The sequence below is a fragment of the Centruroides sculpturatus genome, unplaced genomic scaffold (assembly GCF_000671375.1).
Source record: "Centruroides sculpturatus isolate CEXI.00-Female unplaced genomic scaffold, Cexi_2.0 scaffold2983, whole genome shotgun sequence".
Classification (NCBI taxonomy): domain Eukaryota; kingdom Metazoa; phylum Arthropoda; class Arachnida; order Scorpiones; family Buthidae; genus Centruroides; species Centruroides sculpturatus.
In genome coordinates this window covers 7125-15032 of record NW_019387070.1, presented here as the reverse complement: position 1 = coordinate 15032, position 7908 = coordinate 7125, and the positions used below count along the sequence as shown (strand labels likewise).

Below are 7908 nucleotides of genomic sequence, written 5' to 3'. Positions count from 1 at the left end.
GAGAGAGAGAGAGAGAGAGAGAAATTTATTTGAAAGAAAAATATTCGAAAAATTCCCTTCCCCCCATTCAGAAGATTGTTGAAAATGAATTAGATTAAAATCTGAGGATTTATATTTCTGGTGACGTATCTATCATTTTTCATTATATTAAACTGTAGCAGGAAGGAGGAGGGGGAAAAAATCATTAATTTTTCCATCTTCAAAGTAATGTTTACTCAGTAGATAAACTCAAGATATATGTGTGCAGCAGCGCCTAATTCTCTTTATAGAAAACTTTTCGCCATTTCCTTAACTCGTTCTATTAACCAATCGTAGAGAGTATTAAATAAATTGTATAGAATAATAAAAATGGAAGATATAGATTGACCGTATATGATATACTACGAGTAAATAAAATAGAACTCAGATAAATTTAGGGAAAGTTCAACAAAACTGTAAGATAAACTCAGATCAATGTTGAAGACAATAAATTATCCTTGTATATCCTCTTTATCAGTACTTTCCAAACTTCTACAATGTTTGATAATAATGTATGGTGATGCGTTAGAAAATCAGTATTTTTTATTGTTTATTTAGAAAATTTAATTTTACGCCTTTTAAAAAACATTATTTATTTATTGTATTAATTTTATATATTAAAAAAATGTAACATAAATACATAAATTTACATAGTTAATGCACTTTTTCTTTTTTTCGAATAAATCTTAACGCAGACACTCCAACTGCACTATTACGTAAATGTGCATACAGAAATGTGAAGAGAATACTTCAAACATATTGTAGATCCCTTTCGAATGATGAACAACAAGATTTCTTTTATCATTCCTTCTATATTTTCCCGAATTACATGGCAATACTATTAACCGCCGTCTGGGTTATACGTGATTCTAATGTTGATTCCCGAACTTCCTCCTCCTTTCCCACCTTTTCATATATATATATATATTTTTTAAATATGTTTTCTACACTTGATAACACAATTTTTCTATAAATTTTTATTAAAAATTATTGGATTGTAAAAATTATCAAGATAATTTCGATATTTTTAACAATAAAAACAACTTATGTATTCATTTCATCCGTCTGTTCCTTCTTTATATAAAACAAAATTTCTCAAAAACTGGAAGATTTAGAGAGATGAAATTTTCGTGGTACGTGATGAACATAATATTCTAGCAGAATTTCATGTCGAAATTGTATTATCAGCTATATAACCCCTTATTACAGCCTTAAATACACTGTTTGTCTGTCTGTCTTTCCTTAATCTCGAGAACGGAGTTAGATAGATGAACGAGATGACCAGATTTGGAAACCTTAGGGGAAGGAGGCCCCGATTAAGTATATAAGAACTTCCGGTGCATACAAGAAGTCACGTGATTTCAATTCAAATTATTTTCTTACAGTGGTGTTACATAGATGACTGGCATGACTGTTGTTATCAGGTTAAGTATGATGTACAGGGGCAAGAGACTACTAATGTGAGATCGAGTTAATTCATACTTTTTTTACGAAGGATTTTAAGATTTCAGCTCTCGTAACGTATTTTATAACGGTTGACAACGTAAAAATAAACTTAAAATCGTTGATAATAAACGTTTTTCTTCTTCGTCTTCGATTGGGAAAAATTTATTTATATATTTATTTTACAGAAATAACTTCAAGTAATTCAATAGAAAATCAGAAATAAGATAATCACAGTTGTCTCTCTCAACCCAGGAACCAATGTAAAAGCAGTAAAACGCATTACAGTTCCTTTATAGAAAATATCATCCATTCTTTAAAACATTTAAAGGAGAAAACTGATGACAACGATTGATTCCTTTGTTGAGCCACATTAGATTATTCTGAAGAATAGGAGGAAGATCAGCAGAGGCGTTTTTTTTTTCCTCTCCTGTTTTTTTATGTTATAGAAAGTGATGAGTGATCGATAGAATCATAAAAAAAGGGGGAGGAGGAGAAGAGGGAGAAGAAGAGGAAGAGGAAAGAGAAGAGGTGGTTATCATGATTGAATACATTGGTTATGAAAGGTCTACATGGAATAGGTAACAAAATATCTCTTATTCGATTAATTGAATATCAAAATCGATTTAGAAGCGGATAAAATGTAATCAGCAGCAAAACAATATCATAAATGGTTTATGTCTGCATAACGAATCACTTAGCGAGAAATAATACACTTTGAGTAATGCGCTGCATATTCAATGAGGTGTTATTTTCCCCCCTTCTTCCTTCTTGAAAAATATAATAATCTATCGGTTATTCAAGAAAAAAAATATGAAGTATTTTCTTTTAAATTTATTCGAAACGTACGATGAAAATATCACAAGTGGCATCATTAGATCTCGACTCACATTACTTATATTAGAAAAAACGTTTGGGAAATTTTAATAATAATCTTTAAATTCGAATTTTCTTCAAGAAAATGTTTCCGTGTTGTTATTATTATTATTATTATTATTTAATTAATAATTCCAATTGTTTACTTATTTTATCGATCGTTCGTTCGTACTCATAATAAAAAAAATTTCCTCACTCGATCTCTCTTTCTTCTATTCTTTAGAGCAATCTTACTTGCTTCAACAAAGAAATCAATTTATTTTATAAAGGCCTACTTAATTAAACTTAAGCTATAGCAGAATTTTGCTTTAAAAAATCAATATAAAAGTAAGGAGTAATTTATATCTAGAATAAATATAATTTAGCAATTAAGAACAAAGAAATTTGCCTTATTTCTATGTTTAAGAATATAGAAAAATATATAATTAAACAACTGTAAATTGTTATATATAACTAAGGGAAAGTATTGCGATTGTCCCTCTACAAGAATTTTTGAACTCAGGGGTCCTTAAAATGTAAAGAAATTTAAAAAATTTGGGAGTTTTTCTGTATGTATGGATGTAGTGTATGGGGTGGGTCAACCTCTTTGGAGCTTAATAACTCCCGTGATTTTAATCGAAAATTTTTGAAATTTTGCATGGTGGTTCACGTGTTAAGGGGGTTCACTCTGTTAAATTTTGGTAGGTAAAGGTCAAGGGGGTGAGGAGATACGGGAGGTCACGTGTCATACCTCGAGTGGCGGTGGGACTTGATTAAGATTTTATTCGTTATTACCATTTACAAATTTTATAAAACTCATCTGTATCCTAAAAATTAATAATACAAAATACATCAGATGGCGCCACACATAATTTTAACTATTTTGCCGGATAAGTTACGCAAATCATTGCTGGATTATTTTTTTATATTGTAATAAACATGCTGAATGGCTGCCAACGTTATTAACAATAAAAATCTCTAACCTTAAATTTTATAAACTATAAATAAACGATTTGATATAGAAAAAAATGTTTTTAAACTTTATTTTTATACAATATCGTTATAAATTGGAGGGGAAAAAAGTCGAAATTTTTAACAACTTTTAAAGTTATTGTTAAAGTTAATCAACTCATAAACGTTGTTTCGTAGGAGGAGGAGGAGGAGGAGGAGGAGGAGGAGGAAGAGGAGAGTGAGAGAAAAGGAAAAAAGAAAAAAATTTAATAACAATAGAAAGTTGTAGACTGAGGAAAGAACTGATTAAAACCCAGTGAAGAACTTCAGGCTAAGATTCTAGACATCGTTAAAACGAGGTTGCTATAAATAGACCTAATGAAACTTGGAAAAAATCTATTGGCTTTCGACAATTAGAAGATACTTTCACTTAGGCGATTCTTGCTTTGAAACTCATCCACGATGTGTTAACACGGTTTCTTGGTTCAATTAATTTCAAATTGGTTTAGTAACCTTTCAGTTCTTAATAGTTTAAACCCTTTAATCTATATCACTCAACGTCCATTCAAATAATCTCGAATGGTAAATGGATATACAAGTGGTAATGAGTTTATTTCGTTATTTCTTACCACTCTTATTAATCACCTCGTTTAGATAAATTTAACGTATAGTTTTTTATTTAATTTATTTTATGAATTGCTTCTCTTGCATTTACTGATTCACATGCAATTATCCTGTAATGTCGATCGTTGTTTTCGCACCATTGGCACACTAAACTCTCGACAGTGAACATTGTAACTCACGTAGTAAACAAAGTCCAATTGGGAGCAATAACTAACCACTGAACTGAGATAGAAACAAAAATTGGCCATTTCTTTCATCCTTTTCGATTTTACCATAGATATATATAATGGTCTTTGCACTTATCCACAAAGGATCTTTTGTATTTTCTTCTTCGTAAAGATATAAAAAAATCTCTTATAAATTGGTTGTATCTTTGCATAATTAAGAAGAGACAAAGCTATTATTATCTTCTTTAAAAAAATAAAGAAAGGAAGAAACTTTTATAAAGATCACATATCCAGAAAATGTTAAATGATCTGTATAAGTCTCCTGAAAGTCGGGAGGTCACTAAAGCAAAATTAGTTAACTTCTCAACATCATTTGCCAATTCTTGAAGGATATTCCCTTGAGTCTTGTCAATAAATGACAGGAATTTTTGTAAAGTTTCGAGATCATATCATTAGTTTAAATGAAAAATTATATGTTTATATATATATATATATTAAAGTAAATCAATAAGTTTAAAATAGGAGAAGAAATAATGTCGATCTATAGGTGTTAGATGCAATACTGGAAATTAGATTCTCAAAAACTCAGCATCAATTTAGAAAAACTGCACATCATCTTCACTTTATTACGAAGTTATCTTCCTCTCAGATTTACTAAATTGATAGGAAAACAGAAAAAAATTATATATATATTTTCTTTCTTTCGTCCTAACTTCTTGATTTAGTATCAAGTTTTTTTTCTGTTTTTGCTCCCATTCTAGAAAACCGGTCAGTAAATTTTTGAATGATTAATCTTCCATTTTTATCTCCAAAAACTATGCCAATGTCATTGATAATTTTACTTTCAGAATATTGTCAAGAAATGACTTTAATTTTTTTTTTCTTTTCTTTTTTTTAATATTAATGTGCTGCTTAATGAAATTCCAAGCTCATACATAATTATAAAGGTAATAACAATTTATGTGCTTTTTTTTGTAGAAGAAAATCAAGAAAATAAGAGTAAAATTTAAGTGTTTTCACATAAAATATAGGATTAATTTTCTTGCAAATTTCATAGAAGAAAAAATATCTGGCAATGAGTTGTGTAACTTTCTCGGTTAAAAAAAGGTTAAAATTGTATATAACGCCATCTTTTGTGAGATTTTTTTATTAAAAACTTTTTTATATTTTATTGAGGATAGAGATGAGTGTTATATATTAAAACAAACAAATTGGAAATGCTAATAATGAGTAAAACCATAAAGTCTAACCCCCATTCGAGATATGACACATGATCCTCTCTATCTCCCAATCACCTCGACCTTTAACCACCAAAACTTAACAGCAGCAAACCACCTAATACCCAAACCTCCCTGCAAAATTTCAGAAATTTTACAATAAAGACACAGAAGTTTCAAATTGGGTGACATCCATACATACAGATAAACCCCCCCAATGTGTTTGCATTTCTCTATGTTTGAAAGTTCCCTTAATCCAAAAGTGTAAAAATCTTTAGGGGGAGGGTCACTTTCTTGTGTTATATGAAAGTAAAACAGTATAAATAATCAAGAATTTCGTGTATAGAGAATAGCATGCAAAACGAACATTTCATCAATGAATTGTGTGTAAACCATAACTTTTTTTTATCGTGCTGTTGCGTACATTAACACTTGGGAATTTGAAACACGTGTTTAATTTCTTTCTCAGAAAACTTCATTTTTTGGGGGGTTAAATATATAATATACTTTATATTAAGATAATTCACTTTAACTTGATTCAAAGATGGCACATCACCCCCAACACCACTTCATCCTTTTTCTGAATGAGATGATGCTCGCTAGAACTGTTACGAGGATGCAAAGTCGCTCTACTCTCATCACAGTTTATCTGTAATAAATTACTTCACCAGAAGTAGAGCGTGACGGACAGATTCACGTGAAAAAAAAAAGTCAAGCATATGTGCCGTACAGTAAGTAAGCAGTTATTTTCGTTACACGGTGTATAAAATACACTGTTTCCTCGGTGATTTTTATATAAATTTATTATATTTTTTTTTATTAAGGAAGCTGTCAATGTTCTAATGCCATTATCGATGATACAGAAGCGTAGATGTGATGCTGATTACCTAAAAGGGGAATGGATAAATCTAGTGTTGTAAGAGTGCAAACTCTTTGAAGATTTTTCATCACGCAATTGTTAAATTTTATCTAATATTTCGTGCAGATTACGTACTAAAACGATGACGTGCAATGCTTACTACACCGTTTCCTTCCTTTTAAATATAACTTTTAATTTTAATTATTATAAAATTTAAAAATTAACACAACGTCATTATTCACGTAACAATTACCGTCCACTATCTACAACGGTTATACGTTACGCTCTATTTCAACAAAAATATACGTAACAGAATAATTTAATCCAATGAGTTACGTTTCTACACGAAGGAGGAATTACTTGAAATTATTATATTAAATATATGGTGTAGAAGTGACACCGAAGTACAGGGAGCCTGGAGCAAAGAACATATTGGGGACCATAAACCAAATTAAATTATTATATTAAAATTTAAAGGTAGTAAGTAAAGAAATATTGTATAGGGGCCCTATTTTCTCGGGGCCCCAGGCAATTCGCTCTTTTTGTCCCCCTCTGGGCGCTCCTGCGGTAGTTCATTTGACATGCAATTTTGGATTTGAAACGTAAATTTTAACAAGGGACAACTCTAAGGTCCATGCAAACGAGAGTATTCTGTGGAGTCAAGAGATAAAACGCTATTGGATAGAACGACGAATGAAATGAAAAGGTGGATAGAAGTGAAAGAAAGTTTTTCGGAGAGGATTTAATGGTGTGGGCGTGTGATAAGGATGACAAAGGAGTGGCTACCAAGAAGAATGTTCAAATTGAAGGTGGGGAGTAAACAACCGAGACGGGAACCACCAGAAGAAAAGGTTAGAACAGGTGGAAAAGAACGTGGAAGAAAGTAATCTGGTGAACTACCTGCGAAGAGGAATGAAAGATGGACTGGAATAGATGGGTTTAGTTGACTTAAATAACGTATTTTAAGGCATTATGAACATTTTAAAATACATTATTTACCATTACCAACCGGTATAATAAATTATAATATAGATTCATTATTAATTTTCGGGGGTAGTCGACGGTGGGTATTGGTGAATCTTTTTGTTAATAATAATATTGCATTGTAGAGATTAAATTGATAGATGAAAGATACGCTTCTTTGCAACTAAGTGAAGGTATTCTGTGTGTAGCGTCCTTGCAATTCAAATAATAATTTTGGTAGACGACCAAACAGCAATTAGTTAGAAAACTTTACGATTTATTTAAAACACTTTTTTTAATTCAGATGCATTTCGGGTTGGCTTGTATTTCCAACCCCTCTTCAGTGATGTTATATAATGGTACATCATAGAATTGTGATACTATATTTTTATTACATAGGCGTAACAGAGTAACAGTATACCGACAAGTGTGGGACTTGTGGGTATATTGTTACTCCGTGAACACCGGATAATACCAGTTATCTGCTTTACCCTGTTTTATCTTTTGTCGTGAATAATACATATTAACTAAAAATTCATACACCTATGTAATAAAAATATAGTATCACAATTCTATGATGTACCATTATATAACATCACTGAAGAGGGGTTGGGAATACAAGCCAACCCGAAATGCATCTGAATTAAAAAAAGTGTTTTAAATAAATCGTAAAGTTTTCTAACTAATTGCTGTTTGGTCGTCTACCAAAATTATTGTTTGAATTGCAAGGACGCTACACACAGAATATCTTCACTTAGTTGCAAAGAAGCGTATCTTTCATCTATCAATTTAATCTCTACAATGCAATATT

The 7908-nt window shown here is 30.8% G+C and overlaps 1 long non-coding RNA gene across 1 annotated transcript; it reads left to right on the top strand.

Annotated features, from left to right (window-relative positions):
• The first annotated feature begins 1639 nt into the window (after nt 1-1639).
• LOC111616125 lies at nt 1640-6287 on the top strand. The gene is made up of 3 exons (XR_002755192.1): nt 1640-2042; nt 5820-6006; nt 6100-6287. It is a non-coding gene; the product is annotated as an uncharacterized LOC111616125 (long non-coding RNA).
• Nucleotides 6288-7908: the final 1621 nt, after the last annotated feature.